The following is a 12,891-nucleotide window of genomic DNA, read 5'->3' as shown; positions in this document are numbered from 1 at the left end:
TATATATAGTATCAAATATAAACTTAAGAATTAAATAGACATGTCTATACATGTTTATAATACATGTATTATATAGACATGTATAATATATAGACATGTATTATAAACATATTTATAAACTATAATGTATATAATATGTCTATATAGACATGTTTATAATACATGTCAAATACATGTATATACATGTTTATAGATGTCTATATATAATACATGTATATTCATGTTCTATACATATTTATAATACATTATGAACTATAATGTATATAATATGTCTATATAGACATGTTTATAATACATGTCAAATACATGTATATACATGTTTATAGATGTCTATATATAATACATGTATATACACGTTCTATACATATTTATAATACATGTCTATATATAGTATCAAATATATTTGATTTTTATATTTGATAATATATAGAACATGTCTATATATGATAATATATAATTCTATATAAAAAGATACATGTCTATATTTTTATAAACATATTATAAAGATATTATATCAAATATCTATTATCTGATGTACAAATATAGACATGTATTCTATAAAATATCTGTATTATCAAATATATTATAAATAAATACTATTATTCATGGCAATTATACTTATTAAAATATAAATATCAAATAATTGAGTTTAAAAATACTCAATTATATGGGGTTACAATGTCATATAAAATATTATTAAAATACAGATATATTATAATATTTTATAAATATTTATAAACTTAAGAATTAAAGCAATTTCTAAACAAGGCTGGTTTATACCCTAAATGATTTGTATAAACTATAAAAATGATTATATTTTGTATTAAGATATGATTATATGGGGTATTTTGAAATGATTATATAAACAAATGACTATATCCTTAATACAAAATATTTATAATGGGGTATAAATGTATTATTTTTAATACATTTATAATGGGGTTGTTGGCTAAAATATTCAATTCTTAAACCCATTTATAATGGGGTTATATAATATTTAATTTAAACATATTTATAATCTAAACTTAATAGAAATAAATTTAAACAATCATTTATAAGGACCTTGAATATGGGGTATAAGAAATATTTGTATAATCAGGATAAACTAACATATTTAAGTATTTATCTATTCACTTAATGATTTCAAAAGCCATCTAATATTTAACCCCACATGAACTGAATTGCATATCAGGCAGTAAATATTTTAGCCTTGTAATAACCTCTTGAAAACTGGGTATTTATATAAATACCTAGGATTTTCCCATATAAAAGCTAAGATTATAAATAGATAAATAATAAAAATTTAAGTCTATGAAAAGAAAATCTAGTGCTTCATAAACATTATAAATAGATGAATAGATATTAATAAGGCTTCTAACCCCATCTAAGACTAATAAGGAGAAATCTTTCTAAGACTCTGGGTAAAGACAATTTCTAAGGCTCTAATATGAATGGAAATCTGAGCCATCTAATATGAATGTTGCATTAAATTTCTTCAGATTCCTCTAAGATTTTTACTATATTAATATTGTTGAAAGAAAATAGAGAGAGTTTTGAACTTACTTGTACTTAAAGTTCTTGAATAGTTTTGAATTTAGATATTAGATGAGCATGGGGTGTGGAAGCGAATATGAATGAAAGCTTGGGATTTTATTGGAAACTAGGAGAATGTTTACAATAAGGAAGGTTCAGATCACATAAATTGATCGATGCCTGTTTTTTGGAATCCTACATCTATTTATACATGAATTGAAATGTTCATTTCATTTTCATTTTATTTGAATCTTATCTTTTTATCTTCGTAATCTTGAAATCTTCATCTGATTGGATGGAGCAATCCGTAGCTTTTGAAATGTTGCCAACAATCCTAGCTTTTAGTAGTCATACGGATCTTGTGCGCATGACCCACCAAAATGGTCAAATGTTTGAGTGGGTGATGACGAAAATTCCTCCGCCGTAGTAGATCCAGCTGTTGTGGGTCCTTGATTTGAAATTCCTTTGTCTTCTTTTGTTTGTTCCTTCAAATAATTCAGATATTCTTTAAGCATATCCGGATTTGTTATCATTTTTTAAAGAAAAAAATCTTGAGCCGGATTTGCTGCTTCTGTCTCTTTTCCTTTTGAAGGGGTGTTTGGCCTTTGAATACTTGAACAGGCAGCGACCTTTTGAAGCGAATTTTTTTCTTTTGTTTGAACTGTCACTAATTGCTGCATGGTCCATTTGAGTTTTTCGCCTGTTTGAAGAAATTTGAGTACTGTCTCTTGGGAGCATATTTCTTGTTTGAATTCATCCCACCATTTAACTTTGAATTTTCGAACCAAAGACATTGGTAATGGTGCTTCTAAATCTTGCATAATTTTAAAACTCCAGCAAAATATCCAGGGTACTTTGAATTCTGTGTGAAATAATATTGAACGAGTATATTCTTCTCCTTGAATCTTTTTGCAATAAGTTTGAAATCCCATTAACACTTTTGGAGGATATATCTCCTGTTGAGGTCCATAATATCTCCACCAATGATAGAACCAAATTGGAAAATCCTTTGGGCAATGTTCATGGAATATAAAAAATCATGAATGATCAAATGGTCTGTATAGAAAAGCTCTATACCAGGCTTGTTTGTAATCCTGATATGTGAATTCTTCTGGAATCCTTCGGACTGAAAAATTCTTTTTTGAATAAATAGAGGCCCATTCTCCTGGGGAGCAAACCTTTTTAATTATACATTTGCAATGGGCTAAACAAGTCTATATAAAAAATGGACATTAGCAGATAATACTGTAGTTACTGCAATACATCCTCCATTACAAGAAATCAAAATTAATGATTTAACCACGGCCTCCCCATTTAAAAAAGGTAGAGAAGCACAAGATAATGCAATATTAGTTTATGAAGATATTAAAACAGTATATCATCAAAATAATTATACAAATCAATTATTACATTCGGTATCCCAAAATGTAGAATATTTAGATACAAAAATTCAAACAATAGGAAATAAATTAGAAAAAAATGATAGAAGCTATTCCAGGAATTTCCACACCTAAATTTCCTAATGATATTTCAGCACCACATTTCCAATCTAGAAGCCTGCAATATAAACAAGAAGAAGAATTAGCACAAGCACAAATATTAGGAAGAATTCAAAGAAGCTTAACAATTACAGACCCTAGTACATCAAGAATTCAAACATTAGAATAATGAAAAATTAAAGAAATTTCAGAATCTGAAGAAACAACCACTCCAGAAGAATTTTCAGACATCGAAGAAGAAGAACAAAACAATCAGTTAATAGATGTAGTTGAAGGACAATTTGATTATACCATAAATAAAATTTCGAGAAAAAAATATAAAAAAACCCCAAAGAAACTATAAAAATTGGAAAATGATAGACACTAGAAATTATTATACAAGACCAATACCTCCAGATATTCAATATGAAGAAAGGTCAAAATTTCACACCAGTAAATATGATGGAAAATCATTATATGAATGGAATATAGATGGCAAAACAGAATATGAGATATTAAATACATTACAAGAAATGAGAATGGCAAGATTAGCATATAAAGTAAGACATGCAGATGAAAAATCAATTGCAACAATATTAATATCAGGATTCACAGGTCAATTAAAAAATTGGTAGGATAATGCATTAACATTAGAAAGCAAAACTGCAATATTAAATCACACTATAGAAGTTGAAGATGAGCAAGGTAACATCACTACTAAATCAGATGCAGCAAAATTCTTAACAGTCACAATTGCAATGTATTTTGTAGGAAATCCAAAAGAAGAATTACATTCTAATAAAATGTTTTTAACCAATTTAAGATGTCCAACTCTTACAGATTACAGATGGTACAAAAATATGTTTTTAACACATGTATTAAGAAGATCTGATTGTAATATGTCTTTCTGGAAAGAAAAATTTATCACTGGACTACCAACTTTATTTTCTCAAAGAATTATGACTAATTTACAAAAAGAAATGGGTACAGATATATTATCATTAGAAGGAGTCACTATGGGACAATTATTAGGATTTATTAAAAAAGAAGGATTAGTATTATGCATAGAATTAAAAATGCAACAAAAGTATGGATCACAAAAATAAGAAGTATGATCATTTTGTGAAGCTTTTGGTATTCAAGGGTATTAGATCACCCTCTGCATTGAAAAGAAAATCTTACAAAAAAAACCGATTATATTAAAAAAGGGAGAAGACAACCTTCTAGGATTTCCAATGAACCCTATTATAAAAAATTTAAGAAAAGATTTCAAAACAATAGAAATATTACTTGCTGGAAATGCGGAAGATTAGGACATAAAGCTAATAATTGCAAAGTAAAGCAAAAAATAAATGAAATATTTTCAGATAATTCAGAATTAAAGAAAAAAATATTAGCAATCATGATAAATGAGGAAGAGGTAGAATATATATCAAATGGATCTGAGGATTACAATGATGATAAAGAAATAAGTTCAGATGAATGTAATTGCAAAGATAAAAAATATATAAATGTTATAACTACAAAGGAAGATAAAGAATTTTTATTAGATCTAATAGAGAAAATAGATAATATAGAAACAAGGAAGACGTATTTAGAAAAATTAAAAGGGATAATATTAGCAGAAGAAAAAATTCCAAAAATAACTGAACCCTTTAGTATTTCTAGATTATTAGATAAATATTCTATAGAAGGAATAATTAAAAAAGACAACCCATTCTTTACAAAAGGAAATCAATGAATTAAAACAACAGGTAAAAGTTCTACAAAAAGAAATATTAGAATTATATACAAAATATTTAAGTTTAGAAACTAAGATTACTATATTACAAAGCCAATTAGCCTCAAGTTCAAAAATACCAATAGAACCAATTCAAAACCCCATATTAGAAATAGAAGATAGAACTAAAAACAAAGAAAAAGATTATGTAAATATCATTGATAAAATAAATTATCAAAAATGGTATGGATTAGTTACAGTCAAAGTATTAAATTTTCAAGAAACATTAATAACTTTATTCGATAGTGGAGCAGATACAAATTGTATTAAAGGAGGAATAATTTCATTAGAATATTTAGAAAGAACCAATGAAGAACTATATGCGGCTAATGGACAACCATTAATAGTAAAATATAAATTAAAAAATGGAATTATATGTAATAATAATTATTGCATAAAACATAGATTTCATATAGTAGAAAACTTAACAACTGATATGATTCTAGAAATTCCATTTTTTACTTAAATATGTCCATTCAATGTAAGTAGTACAGGATTAAGTATTAATATAATGGGAAAAGAAATAGTATTTCCATTTATAAGTCCTATAAAACAAAAAGAAATAAGAACATTTCAAACATCCTCTATATATCAAACTATCAATGCTATTCAATGTAAAAAGAAATACATATCTGAGTTAAAAATTTTACAAAAATATATAAGAATCGAAGAGCAATTACAAAATCCTAAAGTTAAACAAGAAATTAACAAAATAGAAGAATTAATTAAAAAAGAAGTATGTGCAGACATTCCAAATGCTTTTTGGGAAAGGAAAAAACATATAGTAGAATTACCATATGAAAAAGGATATTCAGATAAGGATATTTCTACTAAAGCTTGACCTATTCAAATGAATAAAGAATATTTAGAATTTTGTAAAAAGGAAATACAAATTTTATTAGAAAAGAAATTAATAACTCATTCAAAATCACCTTGGAGCTATGCAGCTTTTTATGTAATGAATCAAGTTGAAAAAGAAAGAGGAGTTCCAAGACTAGTTATTAACTATAAACCGTTAAATAAAATGTTACAATGGATTAGATATCCAATTCCAAATAAGAGAGATTTATTAAATGGATTATTTAATGCAAAAATATTTTCAAAAAATCAGGATATTGGCAAATTATTATAGCAGAAAAAGATAGATATAAAACTGCATTCACTACACCATTTGGACATTATGAATGGGTAGTTATGCCCTTTGGATTAAAAATGCTCCATCAGAATTTCAAATATAATGAATGACATATTTAATAATCACAGTGAATTCATTATAGTTTATATTGATGATGTTTTAATATATTCAAATTCAATAGAACAACATTTTAAACATATTAAAATATTTCTAAATATAGTAAAGAAAAATGGATTAGTATTATCAACACCAAAAATGAAATTATTTCAAACAGAAATAAGATTTTTAGGACATAATATAACTAGAGGAACTATTAAACCTATTACAAGAGCTCTAGAATTTATAAGTAAATTTCCAGATGAAATTAAAGATAAAAATCAATTACAAAGATTTTTAGGATGTTTAAATTATGTATCAGATTTCTTTCTAAATCTTAGAACAGAATGTAGAATATTATTTCAGATATTAAGAAAGGACCCCTCTCCCTAGACAGAAGAACATACTCAAAAAATAAGATATTTAAAAGCTAAGATTATATACTTACCCTGTTTAGGTATTCCAAACCCTAATGCTAAAATGATAGTAGAAACAGATGCCTCCGAAAAAGGATATGGTAGCATACTAAAACAAAAAGTAGAAAATTCCCAGGAACAATTAGTACGATTCTATTCAGGAGCATGGAATATCACACAGCAAAAATACTCTACTATTAAAAAAGAAATTTTAGCCATTGTTTTATGTATTTCTAAATTTCAAGATGATTTGATAAATAAAACTTTTTTATTAAGAGTTGATTGCAAATCAGCAAAAGAAGTTTTATAAAAAGATGTTAAAAATCTTGTTTCAAAACAAATATTTGCTAGATGGCAAGCTATTTTATCTGTTTTTGATTTTGAAATAGAATATATTAAAGGTGAAAATAATTCATTACCAGATTTTCTTACTCGCGAATTTCTTCAAGGGAATGGATTGTGAGTCACACAAAGAATACATTCGAAGATTACGAAGAGAAAGAGACGATCTTATTCTTCAAAGAAAAGATAAAAATATTTTCAATAGATATCATATTTATTATATTAAAAATCCACAAGGAGAAATTCAGCCTATTCCTCATCATCAAATTCAAAATCATTCCCCAGTTTATATTAGATCTAGTTTTTGGTCTGTTCAGACTCCAAAAGAAAAAGCCTTTCTTCTCAAAAGACAAATTAATTCCAATATTATTTTCAAAGATGTCCTCAAAAAAGCCGATCATCCTCAGGAAGAGATTCAATATTATGACCAACAAATTCAACAGTTTCGAGAGAAACTTAACAAAATTATTTCTTGACTTTAATTTTGCAAATATGGCTCGCACTCCAAAGGATTATGAAATGTCTCAAAGTAAGGTCCCTACTTCAAATAGATATAGTTTATTTCAAGATTTTCCAACTTTATCTTATGTTCAATCAGCTCAAAATCCATCCACCTCTTCAAAAGCACTACAAACCCCAATTACAAAAGAAAAATCTCCTTACATTATAGAATCCTTGATTCAACATATTACTCTAACTAAATTCAAAGAAGTACCTCCCTATGCTACACTCAAAACACTTACTCAGAGGATTTTTCCAGAAGGATGCTATTGGTGTCCTGATGATCCCCTCAAAACTCAATCTTATTATGAACTGATTCTAGTTGATACTGGATCAGTCGAAATTATTGCAAAACCCAATCCTTCAAATCCAAAGGAAATAGCCCATTGCAAATGTATAATTAAAAAGGTTTGCTCCCCAGGAGAATGGGCCTCTATTTATTCAAAAAAGAATTTTTCAGTCCGAAGGATTCCAGAAGTATTCACATATCAGGATTACAAATAGGCCTAGTATTGAGCTTTTCTATACAGACCATTTGATCATTCATGATTTTTTATATTCCATGCACATTACCCAAAGGATTTTTCAATTTGGTTCTATCATTGATGGAGATATTATGGACCTCAACAGGAGATATATCCTCCAAAAGTGTTAATTGGATTTCAGACTTATTGCAAAAAGATTCAAGGAGAAGAATATACTCGTTCAATATTATTTCACACAGAATTCAAAGTACCCTGGATATTTTGTTGGAGTTTTAAAATTATGCAAGATTTAGAAGCACCATTATCAATGTCTTTGGTTCGAGAATTCAAAATTAAATGGTGGGATGAATTCAAACAAGAAATATGCTCTCAAGAGACAGTACTCAAATTTCTTCAAACATGCGAAAAACTCAAATGGACCATGAAGCAATTAGCGACAGTTCAAACAAAAGAAAAAAGTTCGCTTCAAAAGGTTGCTGCCTCTTCAAGTATTCAAAGGCCAAACACTTCTTCAAAAGAAAAAGAGACAGAAGCAGCAAATCTGGCTCAAGATTTTTTTCTTTAAAAAATGATGACAAATTCGGATATGCTTCAAGAATATCTGAATTATTTGAAGGAACAAACAAAAGAAGACAAAGGAATTTCAAATCAAGGACCCACAACAGCTGGATCTACTACGGCGGAGGAATCTTCGTTATCACTCACTCAAACATCTGACCCTTTTGGTGGGTCATGCGCACAAGATCCGTATGACTATTAAAAGCTAGGATTGTGAATATCTAAGACTAATGAAGCGCGAATATTTCTTGGGCCTGGTGCAGTCGGTCATCAACATGATGGGAGCTTGGAGAGCTAGATTCCTCTCCTTTGGAGGTCGTATTATTCTTATTAAACATGTTTTATCAGCAATACCGGTTCATCTGCTCACGGCCTCGAGCCCTCCTAAAGGAGTCCTTGCCATGGTTGAACGTGCCGTGGCAAACTTTCTTTGGGGGGAGAGGGATGGTGGTGTACGGCATCATTGGATTAGATGGCATGATTTGTGTGCCAACACGTCGCAAGGGGGAATAGGTGTTCATTCTCTACTCGAGGTGTATACAGCGTTCTCTTTCAAACTTTGGTGGAGGTTTCGTACTAGTGATTGTTTGTGGGCCACCTTTATGCATGCCAAGTATTGCCGTCAAAGCCACCCATGTAAGGTGGGGGTGACAAAGGATAGTTCCTATGTTTGGCGCCGAATGCTCCAGGTTCGTGAAGAGGCGGAACAGAATCTTTGGTAGTTGGTCCGGTCAGGAAATTGCGATTTTTGGTTTGATAATTGGTTGGGTTCTGGTCCATTATGTCAGAGGTTGGAGAGTGTCTCAGATCATTCGATTTTGGATTTTGTATCAAATGGACGGTGGAACCAAAATGTACTGAGGTGCTGGGTCCCGGATGCTATTGTCACAGAGATTATTCAGAGGCCAGTCCCTATTGGCGATGGGCAAGATAGGGCAATCTGGTGTTTGACGGAATCTGGGGAGTTTTTGATTGCATCTACCTATCGTTTGTCCAGCGGGCAGCAGCCTACCTCGTTCATGCTTGAGAGGGTTTGGTACCCGTTGTTGCCCGTCAAGATTTCCTTTTTCATGATGCATGTGTTGAGAAATCGGTTGCCTTTAGCGTCAGCATTGGGGAGGCTAAATGTTCACGGCCCTTCAAAGTGTTTTTGCTGTCTAGCTCCCAACTTAGAATCGTTGGAGCATGTTTTTTCAGAGGGTGATCTAGCCCAATTCCTGTGGGCTTTCTTTGGGAATGCAGCGGGGGTCGTCTACAGAGGTATAGGTGTTCGGTCTCGGCTGGTGGGTTGGTGGTCCCTGCCAACACGTCATTCTCGTATGCATATGATCCATACGGTGTTGCCTAGCATAATCTGCTGGCATATTTGAGTGGCACAGAATCTGGCATTCTTTGAAGGTCAATCCGTGCGTAGACAGACCATTTGTGATCGTATCATGGCAGATGCGGTGGGATTGATCTGTGGGAAGGTTGAAGGGGAAATGGATGGTTTTCCGTCCTGGCATGCTTTTTATGCCAGTCTCTCTGGATGGCGCCCTCGATACTACCATCGGTTGGTTGGTTGGGAGTCGGCAGTTCAGGGGATGTGGAAGCTAAACACAGATGGCTGTTCATTGGGCAATCCGGGGAAGAGTGGAGGGGGTGGTGTACTTAGGGATGCGTTTGGTGAGTTGGTATTTGGATTCTCCATCCCTCTTGGAAAGGTGACAAGTCTACAAGCAGAGACCAAGTCATTAGTATATGGGGTGCAGCAGTGCGTGTTGTGGGGCTTCTACAGCATTCAGGTGGAGATGGATTCGCTCCTGTTAGCGAATATCCTCCGAGGCAAATCGAAGTGTCCGTGGCTGATTCGATCGGAAATTGACGCATTCCAGGCAATTTGTCAGATGGGTTGAACGGTGGGACATTGCTATCGAGAGGCGAACCAGGTGGCGGATGCGTTGGCCAAGGTGGGGGCTAATGGTTCGGGTACTGTTATTTAAACTTATCAATCGGAGCTGCCGAGGCTGGCCAGGGGGGCCTTGATACTAGACAAAACTGGAACTCTTGCCATTCGTGTTAGGGTTGTTCGCAAATAAACTCCTTTCTATCTGTTTCTAATAATACAAGGGGGGTGGTGTCCCTCCCCGGTACGGGGTTAACCAAAATAAAAAAAAAAGAATATCTAAGACTAATGAATCCATTATTAATGGGTCTGTCATGTGTAATGAATAGTTAGGTGCACAATTAAAATGAATAGGACCATTACATGTGTTAGTTTGAATTAATGCTAATAAAGAGCTTTTATATCTTTTGAGTCTTTTATCTCTTAATGCCATGAAAATTGGGGCATCTACCCCCATATGAACTAAGGGTTTTACGGCTACTTGTACCAAACCTATGTGAATACATCTATATCCATTATTAATATATTTTTGTAATGATTGGTCATTTAATAAATGTATAGTTTGAAATTGTTCGTTTACAGATCGAGTCTCTTCATGTATTTTTATAGTCATTGCTACTTTGAAATCAAATAATCCTACTTTGTAAATTTCTTCAATTTTCTGTTCAGGTATAGTCCAATTTGAACTATCTATTTCCATCTTAACTTCATTACTTAATACCAAGTCTGAATTCTTTGAATCAGATCTAGTCATCCATTGTTTTAATTTAGCTGCCATTTTTGCTAATCTCTTCTATTCATCTATCCTATGGGAACACCAGAGTCTTATGTCGGGAACACCAACTCTCTAGACTTACCAACAGTCTCACTAAGTCTCAATGGCTTACCAACACAGCATAGAAAACAGACAAAATATAGCATAAATAGTAACTTTAATTAAAAAAATTTCTGACCAGACTCTGATACCAGAACCAGCCCAGGCATGAAGGCATTAATTAAAAAGAAAATAAATAATTGAAATCAGGCTTGGTGAAAGAAAATAAAAAGAGAGTTTTGAACTTACTTGTAATTAAAGTTCTTGAATAGTCTTGAATTTAGATATTAGATGAGCGTGGGGTGTGGAAGCGAATATAAATGAAAGCTTGGGATTTTAGTGGAAATTAGGAGAATGTTTACAATAAGGAAGGCTCAGATCACATAAATTGATCGATGTCTGTTTATTGGAATCCTACATCTATTTATACATGAATTGAAATGCTCATTTCATTTTCATTTCATTTGAATCTTATCTTTTTATCTTCGTAATCTTGAAATCTTCATCTGATTGGATGGAGCAATCCGTAGCTTTTGAAATGCTGCCAACAATCCTAGCTTTTAGTAATCATACGGATCTTGTGCGCATGACCCACCAAAAGGGTTAGATGTTTGAGTGGGTGATGACGAAGATTCCTCCGCCGTAGTAGATCCAACTGTTGTGGGTCATTGATTTGAAATTCCTTTGTCTTCTTTTGTTTGTTCCTTCAAATAATTCAGATATTCTTGAAACATATCCGGATTTGTCATCATTTTTTAAAGAAAAAAATCTTGAGTCGGATTTGCTGCTTCTGTCTCTTTTCCTTTTGAAGAGGTGTTTGGCCTTTGAATACTTGAAGAGGCAGCGACCTTTTGAAGCGAACTTTTTTCTTTTGTTTGAACTGTCACTAATTGCTGCATGGTCCATTTGAGTTTTTCGCCTGTTTGAAGAAATTTGAGTACTGTCTCTTGGAAGCATATTTCTTGTTTGAATTCATCCCACCATTTAACTTTGAATTCTCGAACCAAAGACATTGGTAATGGTGCTTCTAAATCTTGCATAATTTTAAAACTCCAGCAAAATATCCAGGGTACTTTGAATTCTGTGTGAAATAATATTGAACGAATATATTCTTCTCCTTGAATCTTTTTGCAATAAGTCTGAAATCCCATTAATACTTTTGGAGGATATATCTCCTGTTGAGTTCCATAATATCTCCACCAATGATAGAACCAAATTGAAAAATCCTTTGGGCAATGTTCATGGAATATAAAAAACCATGAATGATCAAATGGTCTGTATAGAAAAACTCTATACCAGGCTTGTTTGTAATTCTGATATGTGAATCCTTCTGAAATCCTTCGGACTGAAAAATTCTTTTTTGAATAAATAGAGGCCCATTCTCCTGGGGAGCAAATCTTTTTAATTATACATTTACAATGGGCTATTTCCTTTGGATTTGAAGGATTGGGTTTTGCAATAATTTCGACTGATCCAGTATCAACTAGAATCAGTTCATAATAAGATTGAGCTTTGAGGGGATCATCAGGACACCAATAGCATCTTTCTGGAAAAATCCTCTGAGTAAGTGTTTTGAGTGTAGCATAGGGAGGTACTTCTTTGAATTTAGTTAGAGTAATATGTTGAATCAGGGATTTTATAATGTAAGGAGATTTTTCTTTTGTAATTGGGGTTTGTGGTGCTTTTGAAGAGGTGGATGGATTTTGAGCTGCTTGAACTTAAGATAAAGTTGGAAAATCTTGAAATAAACTATATCTATTTGAAGTAGGGACCTTACTTTGAGACATTTCATAACCCTTTGGAGTGCGAGCCATATTTACAAAATTAAAGTCAAGAAATAATTTTGTTGAGTTTCTCTCGAAGCTGTT

The 12,891-nt window shown here is 31.8% G+C and overlaps 1 long non-coding RNA gene across 1 annotated transcript; it reads right to left on the bottom strand.

Annotated features, from left to right (window-relative positions):
- Window positions 1-2,914: 2,914 nt before the first annotated feature.
- LOC113760470 lies at window positions 2,915-11,358 on the bottom strand. The gene is made up of 2 exons (XR_003467044.1): window positions 11,273-11,358; window positions 2,915-3,090 (listed from the first exon to the last, which is right to left on the bottom strand). It is a non-coding gene; the product is annotated as an uncharacterized LOC113760470 (long non-coding RNA).
- Window positions 11,359-12,891: the final 1,533 nt, after the last annotated feature.

Source organism: Coffea eugenioides, chromosome 2, assembly GCF_003713205.1.
Source record: "Coffea eugenioides isolate CCC68of chromosome 2, Ceug_1.0, whole genome shotgun sequence".
NCBI classification, from domain to species: Eukaryota; Viridiplantae; Streptophyta; class Magnoliopsida; order Gentianales; family Rubiaceae; genus Coffea; species Coffea eugenioides.
This window is presented reverse-complemented; position numbering and strand designations above follow the sequence as displayed.